Raw genomic sequence first — 12648 nt, 5'->3', positions numbered from 1 at the left:
CATCATAACTGCAGAATAAACAAACGCTTACTCACTGCTGGTAAGCAAACATGTTTCTTTATTGTTACCTGGGTAGACAGCACAACTGAAAATGAAAAGCAGAGCAAAGGAAAGTCCAAAGGAAAGTTCAATTGTATTCCATAATACAAAATTCTAATATTTAATTCTTCAAGGGTCATGTTATAATACTGGCTGTTTTTTTCAGGATCACTTAAGTAATTAAGTAAATATAGGGTGATTGTGATAATGACAAATGCACCCTCAGTCAGGGAAAGTATAGAGTGAGCAGACTGTTCCAGATGAGGCTTTTATTGTGTGCTCACCCTTCCTCATTTACTTAATTTTTCAGAGAATCCTATTCTTATGTTGCTCCTGTTCTTCAAACAAACTATCATTCTTTAAATGGAGGTTCTCATTGTCTGTCATGTCACAAATTAAAGACAATTTCCCAAAAAACCTAGGAGGGGCAAACCACAGCTCTCATGTGGACAGTGCCCCCATTCCCACCCCTCCACTACAGGCCTGACTCTAACCACTTCACCACACTGGCTCTCAACTTAAACCCACCACACCTTCCAGGATTTCATGCAGGGGCTTTTAAACACCCCAAGCCCTACAACATTGCAAGGTCCCTCTCCTTGATCACAGCCATGGCCATTTTAAAACTTATTACTATTGTTGTCATATAACAACCATTATTATTATTATTATTATTGGTCTTAGGCTTCTTATGGCCATGATGATGATGATTTGGTCTTTTTATTATTATGGCCTTTGTTATTATTACTAAGCACGTTGGGCAGACAGTGGAGGATTAAAGTCCCTTGGGTGGGAACAAAGGGATAGGTGTGGGGTAAAGTGAGCCCTGTGCAGGAGTCAGGGCCTAGATTATTTTAGCATTGTCTATGCTCAGATTGGAGGGACGAATGGGAGGTGATACCACCCAATTAAAAAATCAGGCTCTATGCACTGTATAATAGCATTAAGATCCAAATCTTGTGTTTTGAAAAAGTTTAGCCCTCATTTTATTAAGAGTGAACTCAGTGACAGTTCTTATATGCTTAATAACATCTGTAGTAAGCCTTTACTGCCACTTTGCACTTAACTATTAATATGCAAAGAATTTGTGCTTATTTTGTAGTAGTATCTAGCACTTTGTTACTTGTACTATTACAACTTGTTTAATCATATTATTAACATCTAGCACTTTACCACGGAATTAGACGTGACATTAGGGCAAGTGCAGTGGGGCATCCACAGCATTGTCCAGTCATGTTATATTGGATCAGTTTCTGTTGTTGCAACTTAATAATGTTGACAAGTTACATACCTAATATATGTGCTCTTGACCCTTGCCCATCTTGGCTTATAAAAGGCAGCCGAAAGGTATTGACTGGTAGGGTCCAGGAGGTGGTAAATGCCTCGCTGCAAGAGGGGGAGGTACCATCAGGCCTCAAGACGCAGAAGTGTTAGATAAATGTGGATTCTTTTTCTGGGCAAAGTGCTCAAGAAGATTGTATTGTTCAATGTCACAGATGATTGAAGGATATGGCTTATCTAGATCCAGTTCAGTCTGGCTTCAGGCCCAAGTATTGTACCAAGACTACCTTAGTCGCTCTGATTGATAACCTTTGTCAGGAGAGAGACGGGGACAATACAACCCTGTTGATTCACCTTTACATCCCTGTGGTCTTTGATACCATCAACCATAGTCTCTTCCTGGAGTGGCTTGCAAAGTTGGGAACCGGAGATACCACATTGTGATGATTCCGCTTCTGACTCTGGAGTCATTCTCCAAGAGTAGCAAATGAAGGATTTCTGCTTGATCCCATGTAATTATGCAGTGGGGGCCCACAATGATTGATCTTATCCCGTGCTCTTTAATATCTATGCAGGTGGTGTAATTAGAGGGAGGTGTAAACAATATGTACATGGCACTAAACTCTGCTTCTCTGTTCAATCTTTGGTGGGTCAGGTGTCAGACTGGTATCTGGAGGCAGCAATAGGCTGGATGTGGGTTAATAAATTGAAGCTGAATCCAGACAAGATGGATGTACTGTGGATTGCAGGCTCCTAGGTCCAGGAACTGAGTAGTGGCCTATTCTTGGTGAAGTTGCACTTCCTTTGAAAGAGCAGATACATAGCTTGATCCAGTTTTGTCACTTGAAGCCCAGGTGGCTTCAGCAGTTAGTAATGTTTACTTCCAGCTACAGCTGGTTCACCAGCTACAGCCGTCCTAGATAGGAAAAGCCTGGCCTCAGCAACACATGTTCTGGTAACCTTCAAACTGGATTATTGCAGCAGTCTATATGGATAGCTGCTGCAGCCAGAATGCTGACAGGAATGACTGGTCAAATTCATATAACACTGGTGTTATAAAGAACTGCACTTGTTGCCATTTCATGTCCAAGCTCAATTAAAGCTACTTTGGCTGGCATCTAAAGCCCTAAATGACATGGGCCCCAAATATCGGGACAGCCTCCTTTTATATCAACCTGCCCATGAATTAAGATGTGTAGAGGAGGCCCTGCTGGTGATCCCACTGCTTGAGGAAATTGGGAGCGGCAGTGCCATGTTGGTAAGCCTTTCCTGGGTGGGCTCCCTGCCTTGGAATGACTTTCCCTCTGAGGTGCATCGAGAGCTGACATAGTTGATCTTTCTGTAGCAGCTGAAGACACACCTCTTTACCAAGGCTTCTGGGAGGAGTTCAGGTTTTGAACCACCCTGCTTAATATGTTGTTGATGCGGTGTTCTCATTAGCCCCATTTTAATACATAAATACAGTATTTATATTTTGTGAAATTTTATGTGCTGCATCTCTGCCCTGCAACCAGATGGTAAAAGGTGGATTATAAATGAGATGGATAAACAAATAATGTCCTTGTCATTAGCATTACATTTTTGGATCTGCATTCTTGTAGCCAACAAAGAAAAGATGGCCACTGATTTATGTCTTGTGTGTGTGTTTCCCTAGTAAATCTAAGACAAGCAGTACTTTACTCTGTATAGCCATCTGTGTCAACCTAATAGGGTGTCGGAAGGCAGAGCTGGGGTCCCAATCCCGGGGAGCTGGATCCCGGAGAGTTGGGAGAAGAGTATTCGGATGGATGGCAGAGGGAAGGGGGAGGAACTTCCCCCCTTTGGAGGGAAGATGAAACAGAGGAACTGCCAGTGATAAGGTCGCTTAGCAACGGGGAGCCTGAGCCCTCCCTGGACATTCTCACGCCTCCCCCTCTTTCAGGCTCAGAGCAAGAGGGGGAAGAGGGAGGGCTGCTCACAGCCGAAAAGCGGGGAGGCAGTTTACCATCAGCCCCTCCCCTATCCCCCATCCTGGAATCGGAAACTTCAGAAGAGGAGGGGGTGATGCTTCCCCCCTCACCGCGCACACGCAGACAGCTGAAAAGACAGGAGAGAAGGGGGGGAAGGCGGGCAGTACCTGAGGGGCAGTTAAGGAGGAGCGAAAGATTGCGCGCCCGTTTGGCCCCTTCTTAAAGAACAGGCGGGAAGAAGTCCCTTGCTCTGTCAACTTTCTCCCAATGCCGCAGGACCTGTATCCCTGTATTGCTTCATGAGAAAACGCAGTCTTTGTTTGGACATTACCCTAATAAAACACGAATTAACTACAACCGCTGGTCTGGTTCCTGAGTCACATCCTGGGCCTGACATAGGGCCATCAGTTTCTCTAGGGCATATTCAGTTCAAGTAATCACACAATAGCAAACTGAGAAGTGATTAATTAAAACATATTTTTCAGGCCCTGGTAATTGAACATTACAGCTAATGGCTTGTGTCTTTTCCATTATAAAGATTCCATACGGATACTCTTGTTCACCTTGATGTTTTCACTCACCATGATTTTCCTTGACTTCCTAGAGGAGATTTTGTATCCTGTCAAAACCCTTCTGTTGTCAGAGTGTGCCTGCTGGGTGCTATTTTTAGATGCTTAGAAGTGCTACAGTTTGAAAACCTGTATTTCTCTGTATCTACAAGGTAGCATTCTACAGTTCAAAATCTTTACCCCCCACCCCCACAAAGTAAAGTACTTGTGAAGCAGTTGTAGAATTTGGGGGCTTCTATAGAGCTGGTTCATCAGGACCCCTCAGTAATTTATCTGTTCTAGTCATCAAACGTGGAATGTCCCCACCTTCTTCATGACCTTATAGTTTCGCAATGACCTGTTGAAATTATTGTACAGATTTCTACTACAAAAATATAGAAACATTTGCAGCTAAAAAGATTTACCTTTACCCTACTGAGAAAAAGAGAGAGAGAGAGAGAGAGAGAGAGAGAGAGAGCGCTCTGTCTCTTCATTTGCATTGCTGAATTCTGTAAGGGAGAACAACTTGGTTTAAAATTTAACTACTCTGCCTATTTTTCCTCATGTTGCTGGCAGTTGCAGTGTTACACTATGGTATGTCATCACTGGACATTTAATTTGTTAAAACATTACAGCACTGCATAGCTTGTGATTTTACATGCAACTGGAAATTTTAAAAAAATTGGACAAGAGATTATGACTTTGAGATTTACAGCACAATCCTATGCATACTCAAAGTAAGATTGCTTTGCCCAGCTGCAAATGTGTTTAGGGTTGCACCTGGGCAAATCAATCTTATACTTTCATGATGCCAGGGCTTGAGATAGGCTGCCACTACACTTGTGTAATCACTTCAGCATTCAGGGTATTCTCAACCCAGGAGGGGAGGATGACAAGACATATTCTTCTAAACCAGGGAGTCCAATTTGGCCTGTGAGGCCATTTTTTAACTGTTGTATCAACAATTTTAATTTTTTGTAAACTTCTTAGAGCAGGGGTACCCAAACTGTGGTGATCTCACTCAGGTGATCCATGGAGTGTCTGTAAAATGACAGTGAAAAAAACCATAAAGCATCCTGCACAGTGCATTACAATAGCTACAACAGACAGAAAAATCATTAAGTGGTCTGCCAAGTCCCACAGTGATTTTCAAGTGGACCCTGGGGGGGGGGAGTTTGGGAACCACTGGCTTAGAGGTTTTTTTACAATCAAGCAGTATACACATGGATGACAATAGCAAAGCGGACCCATGCAGCCAACAAGATTGAACCATCTGCACATCCTGTAGTTTGTTAACAGTGCTGGACACTGTCGCTCCGAGAGGTGTAAACTACAGTTCCCAAGATTCTTTGAGCAAAGCCATGTGCTTTAAATGCATGGTATACATACAGCCACACATTGTCATATTAAGTGCCCCCCACAGGTCATTGAATTCAGATCCTAAAATTACCCAGTTGCACCACTACCTATCTTACCTGTAAGGTTTTCAGTGGGCAAATGGCATCTTCAGTGGTGGTGGTGGTAGTGAAAGAACAGGAGTTAGTGCCATAGGCTGCAATCCAAACCCCACTTATCTGGGAGTAAGCCCCCCTGAATTTAGCAGGGCTTACTTGTTAGTAGACATAGGTATCAACTATGCCATCCATTTAAAGCACTCATATCACTTTTAACAGTTCTGTACCCCCCCCCCCGAATCCTGGGAACTGTAGTTAAGGGTGCTGGCAATTGTAGCGCTGTGTGTGATCTCCTAACAACTCTCAGCACACTAAAAAAAAACGCTTCCCAGAATTATTTGGGGAAAGCCAGGACGATTATAAAAATGGTATAAGAGTGCTTTAAATATAACGGCGTGGGTGTTGATCCATAGACAAGACCCCTATCATACAGCAAGGAAGTCCCACTTAGAAGACAGGCATAGAATTGCTGATCTGCGCGCGTGCGCACACACAAAAAATCAAAACAAAACAAGTACTGCAGCCACAACTGAACTCCCGTCAATTCGGCGTTCCACTCGCGGTTCGCACTTTGACAACGACCCCTCGCCGCAGCGGCGCTCCTCCAGAGCAGTTTTACTGTCTTCTTTGCTGACCACCCCTTGCCCGTAGTTTCCGCTGAGGCCTCGTCCCGCCTCCCTCTTTTTTAAAATAAATAAAACACCAGACGTCGCCGGTTGGAGCGCCCCCTGGTGGTCTTAGAGGTGCAGGGGCGGCGCTGGTCCCTGTGTGACCCGGAGTCGCGCCGGCTTTGCTGGGGCCCCGGATGCAGGAAGGCCGGGCGGAACGGGAGACGTCATTGTTCCCCGACACGGGCAAAGTAGGAGCAGGAGGGAGGCAGGCGGAGCGGCCGGGCTGAGGCGAAAGGGGACCCAGCAACGCCGTCCTAGGTAACCGAATTGGAAAGGCGAAGGAGAGGGAGAAAGCCAGGTGGGCTGGGTAGGGAAGCCTCCTCCGGCTAGGTAGTCTCCTCCGGCTGGATAGCCTCCTCCCCAGGCCTGGGCGGCTTGGCGCGGCCCATTCCCGCTCCCCTGCTGAGGTAGGAGCGCTCCCTCTTTCTCTGCTGCCGCCACCGCCTCCTCCTCTTTTCCTCCCGGTTCTCTCCTTCCCGCCTCCTTCCCTGCTAGGCCCATGCGTGTCCTGGCCCGGCCCCGCCCCGCCCACTGCCATTTGCCTCTTTTTCTGCTTATTTCTGCCTGTTTCTCTCTCAGCCCCTTTCCTCATCGATCTCTATCCAGGGTGCCCCTCGCCCTGGGTTTCTCAACCGCTCCACTTTCTCTTCCGTCAGGCTATTCTGATGGGGGTGTGGTGTGCACCTGGGGCCCAGATTGGGTGGGGGAAGCTAGCGAGATACATAGGATGTATATCTTGTGTGTGTGTGTTCATGCCCGAAAAAAAGGGGAGAATATATGTGTGTGTATATAGATATGTATGTGTCTTTATAGCTTAGTGTACATATACGTGGTTCTGGTATTATCTGTACATGTTTCTATATAAGGTTTGCTTTTTCAATGTGTTTGTATGTGTATATTTGTGAACATATATTTGCATCCATGTGTACTTCAGATGAAGTTGGTGTTCATTTATATGATATTGGCATTTAGAGTCTTATAGGTGTTGGGACAAATAAAATCTTATAGGTGTTGGGACAATGATACATTTACAGAAACTGGCACTCTAAAGGCTATTTTCATATAAATGTGGGTGTGTATACACATTTACACATGCACTCAGTGCACCAGTCAGATGTGGGTGTAAATACACATATGCCTGTTTTGGGGGGAAGTGTGTGTGTGTCCCTGCCTATTATTATTAGAGGCCTTTGAATAGTTTCCTCCCTCTTCCCCCATTCTCAGTTTTATAATGAGATTTGCTTGTGCATCATATTTGCCACACACATATACCTAAAAAAGATAATGTTATGTGTGGGGCAGGGGGCATGCGTCCCTCTACCTTTTGTGTGGAAAGGTTAAAGCAGTTGCCCTTTTCTTGGTCTGCCATTTGTGAGTAGCCTATATTATCTCTGTTTTCTCTTGGAAATCCACAAAGGGGAGCAAGGAAGCAGCCCCCCATCATAATCCCAGCTTCCTCCTTTCAGTTATGTTTGTTCGGACTATTTATTCTCTTCTCACCCCCCCCTGCAGATGCCTATGCCTCCTCTCTTTGTGTCTGATTTTCTGTTCCATAAGATTTGCCTTCACTTTTTGCCATTTCCTCCTGTTGTCCTTGTTCATGGCCCTCCTACTTGCTAGGGGGGGGGGGTTGGAAGTCTCTTGTGATTCTCTTTATAGTATTGCTTCCTTTGCTTGGTTGCCATGGACACTACTTTTCAAATAAGTGATTTCTGTATATTCCCTTTTTGTTCCTTTCCCTGTGTCTGGGAATCAGACCTTGATGTAGTAGGGATGGGAACTACCAGAACCGGTGCTTTCTAAGGTCCCAAGTTTGCATGTCCACTGTTTCAGTCCTGTTCATTCTTTCCCCATCTGGTGAAACGTGTTGCAGCAGCTATTGCTGGATTTGAACAAGGGTGGTGAATCTTTTCTCCCATATGAACATTTTCTGTATGTACACTAGCTGAGTGACATGTTGACATCAAATACAAAGCATCAGTTGCTCTGTATTTGATGTGAATGATGTTATAGCACCAGTACAATAGATTCCTGTGTAATAGAGCTGGAAGGGAAACTATCAATATGCCTCTTCCGTTCCTTGCAGGATCAGCCTTCCCCAGGGAGGAATGTATCAAATGCTTCTGCCTTCAGTAATATTAATTTACAGGATAAAGGAGATAGACTTTTTACAGACATTGTGCCTTCTGTTTTTAGTAACTATCACGCCCCCTATTCAAAGACTGCTCTAAGGCTGTTTTATAGACTGTGTAGCTGGAAACATACTATTCTAGGCTGTTTTAGTATAAATAATGCTTTGTAAGTATAAAATTACAAACACAAATGAAGACACCTTTGAAATGTACAAAGCTCCCTTTGCAAGTAAATTGCTTCTTTTGGGAAATGGTGAAATGGAATATGTTAAGTGGACCAGTTAACTTTGTTGTAAACGACCGTAGTAAGAATAAATGGAAGGATTCAGGCACAAGGCCGGCAAAAGAGAATGAAACAAGAAGCTCAATAGAATAAATAATTTGGAACAGAAATGGGGAGGAGGTCTGTGCAGAGAGAGATTCGGAATCCAAAAAAATTACAGCAAAATAAACCACTGAAGTGGAGGTGGGGGACATTGCTGAACATTAAAATGTAAATGTACTGCCTTCAAGTCGATTCCGACTTATGGCGACCCTATGAATAGGGTTTTCATGAGGCTGAGAGGCAGTGACTGGCCCAAGGTCACCCAGCAAGTTTCATGGCTGTGTGGGGATTCGAACCCTGGTCTCCCAGGTTGTAGTCCAACACCTTAACCACTATTATTGTTGTTGTTATTGTTGTTGTTATTTATACCCCGCTATCCTTCCAAAACTGGAACTCGCGGCGGCTTCCAGATAAAAAACACATATAATTAAAACATACAGAGTCTACTACACCACACTGGCTGCTGAACATTACATTCTTAATAATTGGTGTCCCTGAAATAATTCTAGCTTTTTAATGAGATATTTGATGTTTCCAATTAAGTTTTTTACTTTTGTTGTAAGGTGTGCTCTTATGAGTTTGGTGCACAAACTATTCAAAGAAACTGTTACTAAATGATACTGAAGTTCAAAGATGAATTTAAGCTATTTATCCATCTATCTGAAATGTGAACATAAAATATAATTTCCCTTTTGCAGTCCTGTATTCCATATATGCCTTCAGTTATCAGCAAATAAAGTTTAAGTATGTGGTGTATTGCATTTTATTGAAGGTATTAAAAGGTATAAATGTTGCCCTCCCCCATTTTTTCAGATTGCTTAATTTTGTTTCTGATATTACAGGGGGTGGGTTCCTGTGGCTCTCCAGATGTTGCTGGAATACAACATCCATCATCCCTACCCATTACCCATATTGGCTGAGGGGGAAGAACCTGGCATCCAACAACATCAGGCTTCCCACTCCCATGATGGGGAGGCTTGGGTTGGAGACATTGTGTAACACATCATGTGATGTGCATGGTTTTCCCTATATTAAACTATAAGGAAAATTGTCATATGGGAAGTGGTCCTTATTAAGTAATATAATGGGCAAGGTGGAAAGAAAGAGGAATGAAACGTGTAAGATAAACAGAAGTAAAAATTCTGTTTCTTTCTACCAACTAACATTTCCATGTCTCTGTTGTCTCCTCTAGCTGTACACTTCCATGTTCTTGCATTCTCTAACACCAAGGTAGCCAATATGGTGTTCTCCAGATGTTTGTTAGACTACAATTCCCATAATCCCTAACCATTGGCCATGCTGGCTGGGGTTGGTGGGAGTTGGAGTCCAGCAGCATCCAGAGGGGCATTGTGTTGGCTCCTCCTGCTCCAGCACATGTGCTCTTTGAAACATAGGAAAGGGAAGCTGCCTTATCCTAGGTCAGACTTCTTTGTCCTCAGTCTAAGTATTGCCTACTCTGACTGGTGGTGGTCCTTCAAGGGTGTCTTTCTGTCACCTGATACAGAATATTTTAACAAGATTCCAGGGACTGAACCTGGCATTTTCTGCAGGCAAAGCATATCTGCCACTGAGGTATAGTCTCTGCTGAAAGCTTTAAGAGTTCACTTGCCTCCCTCCATCCTCAGAACAAAGCAGTCTAGTGGATTCAAGACAAAGTTGGATATAATTCTGAAGTGTATTTTGCTGGCTTTTGGACTATACACAGTGGACCAAGATCCTCCTCCGCTGCACATAAAATGTTACATGAAATGGAGGCTCTGCAAGTAAAATCGTCTTGTGAGATTTGTGAAGGACAAACTTATGCTTGTGATCTTGACTAACTACCATTCTGGGGATCTGAATGGAAGGATTTCCTGTACGTCAGGTTGGCCAGTGACAATGTTGCTTTGTTGCTGTTTTTTGATGTTGCATCTAATACATATGTTCCCTTTTGCTGTAATGCATGGGATTTGGCTGGCTTGCTTTGAGTCACCTGGAGATAATTGTTATCCAGGCATCTTCCTGCTCTTCTGGTGTGCTCTATTCTATGCGGGGTAGATTGAGTTATAGGGAGCTGACAGTCCTGCTGCACAGCAGGTGATTAGAGTAGTCCCAGGACATGGTCTGAGAGCATGTGTTGCAGCAGCTTTGTTGAAACTAAGAAGGCCTGATCAGTGCCTAGATGGGAGACTACCTGGATCAGTATTGTAGAGGGGTTAGACATGTCAGACTAGGACAGAGGAGATCCAGGTTCAAATCCCAACTCAGCCTTAAAGCTACTGGATGACCTTGGGCTAACACCAGCTGTATTTGCATGCAATACCAAGCCAGGTAGCTTGTCTTAACAAGCCTTAGTGCATGTGCACTGTGTACTGAAGGACACAGCTCTCTCACTCGCTTGCTGCTCTCTTGGTAAGCAACCCAGGATAGTGGTTTGTTTTGTATTAACAAGCCAGGATCGCAAGCCAACCTTAAACTATGGTTCCTTGTTAGCTTCCTGATTCTGACTTGTTAGGGTGCAACAGACCACCGTTCCAAGCTTGAACACAAAGCTAAGCCAGGGGTAGTCTAGACTAGCAGATATGTCAGGCTTTCAAGGTAGTGGCAGGGGAAAGGATTGGGCTGGCAGAGGCAGACAACACACACACACACACACAGTCATAGCATGTGCCAACATGGTGCCCTCCAGATGTTGTGGACGACAGCTCCCATCATTATCAGCTAGCATGGCCAATGGTCAGGGATGATGGGAGCTGTAGTGCATAATATTTGGAGGGCGCCATGTTGGTCACCCCAGCATGTGTCATAAGCTGTCCGCTTCTTGGTTTGTTTCCTGCTCGCACCAAGGGAGGAATGAAGTGGGAGAGTCCCAGTATGGCTTATTAAGTCAAGCTTCTTGGCTTAGCATTACATGCGAACACAGCCACTAGCTCTCAGCCTGACCTACATGACAAGGTTGTTGTGAGGATAATATGGGGGGGGGAGAAAGGGCAGAATATAAATCTAATAAAAAATAAACATGCGGGGATCCCAGGATGAAGAACACTGGATGGGCCAGCTTTCTTTAAGGTTTTGTTTAGAAATCTCTCTTATAATCATTGATTCCTGCTTACTAGAAGATAGGCAGCCTTTTCTTAGGCATGTTTCCTTGGGAATAAGTCTCACCTTTCAGCGGGGCCTAGTGTCCAATAAGTATGCATAAGATTATAACTGCACGGAGTAACTCGTCATAGATTCATTTGTGTGGGACTTGTGTAAGGCTTGCAGGCCCCATCCTATTGAAACCAGTGAAAATTACAGAACAGTAGTAGTTGGTGTGTGGCATTCAGCCACATGCCACATATTCTGGATTATTAGGAGGCACCAATATTTCCTCTTATTGTGTTGTTATCAACATTATTGATAGTCATGCCTTTCTAAACAGAGTGCTTGTGTCAATAATGAAACAGGGCTAATGTGCTGGATAATTACTTTTCATTCTTTTGTGACATTTTTCTCTTTGCTTTCATTATTGTCACATTTCAGAAGTTGTGGTGAAGCATCCTTGTTTTGTCTAGAAGATACCTCATCCCTCTCCCCCCTCCTCACGCTGCTCAATGGAACATACTCTTTGGATTCTCATTTATGTTTGTTGGCAGTTGACCAACAAATCTCATCTGAGCAGTTGACACTTTTTGAGTTGTCTTTTATTACTATGTTTGCTCCAGGCACCTTCGGAATGATACACTTGGGTGCTAGTTTGCTATCTTTCAAATGAATTTTGGCTGCTGTGTTCATTTTCTTCCATAAATGAATCTCTGAGATGACTTGCAAGTGAACTCCTGCCCCAGCAATTATGTCATCATTGACTTCTTAGTAAATCGAGGGCTCCTTCTTTCTCTGCCTCTCCCCCACCCCCTTTCCACATTGTACCTTTTCTTGGTTAAATGGAGGGAGAGAATTATGTTGTAAGCCGTACTCTACTTTCATTGCTACTCAAATTAAGAACAAACAGGGACATACAGGAAATGAGTAAATCGTTGAGCATGTTTAGTGTTGGCGTAGAGACTTGTTTCTCATTTTCAGTTTGTTACACTATTGGGCAATTTTAGTAACCTGAGCCGTCAGGAGTTGTCAGAATGTGTCATCTTAAAGAGCTATGAAAGCTGTTGAATTTCCTTTATTTAATCTCATATGTGTGAAACATTTCCAGTAACCACTGGTATAGCACAGCGGGGAGGAGAGCCTGGCTGGGAGTCCAGAGTCTGTGAGTTCAAATCCCTGCTTGTGT

At 43.9% G+C, this 12648-nt stretch overlaps 1 protein-coding gene across 7 annotated transcripts in view; it reads left to right on the top strand.

Moving 5' to 3' along the window:
* USP42 (ubiquitin specific peptidase 42) overlaps positions 1 to 12648 on the top strand; it is a 71641-nt gene that overhangs the window by 1724 nt on the left and 57269 nt on the right. The window contains exon 1 of one of the 7 annotated variants that reach the window (XM_061600107.1): positions 5949 to 6240. The exons of 1 other annotated variant lie outside the window; for it this stretch is intronic. The gene's annotated coding sequence lies outside the window, so the exon portion shown is untranslated. 5 more of the 7 variants (XM_061600105.1, XM_061600109.1, XM_061600110.1 and 2 more) reach the window with 5 other exon arrangements.

This window comes from Rhineura floridana, chromosome 17, assembly GCF_030035675.1.
Source record: "Rhineura floridana isolate rRhiFlo1 chromosome 17, rRhiFlo1.hap2, whole genome shotgun sequence".
Lineage (NCBI taxonomy): Eukaryota > Metazoa > Chordata > Lepidosauria > Squamata > Rhineuridae > Rhineura > Rhineura floridana.
The sequence above is the reverse complement of the archived record's forward strand: the minus strand, read 5'-3'. Positions and strand labels throughout refer to the sequence as shown.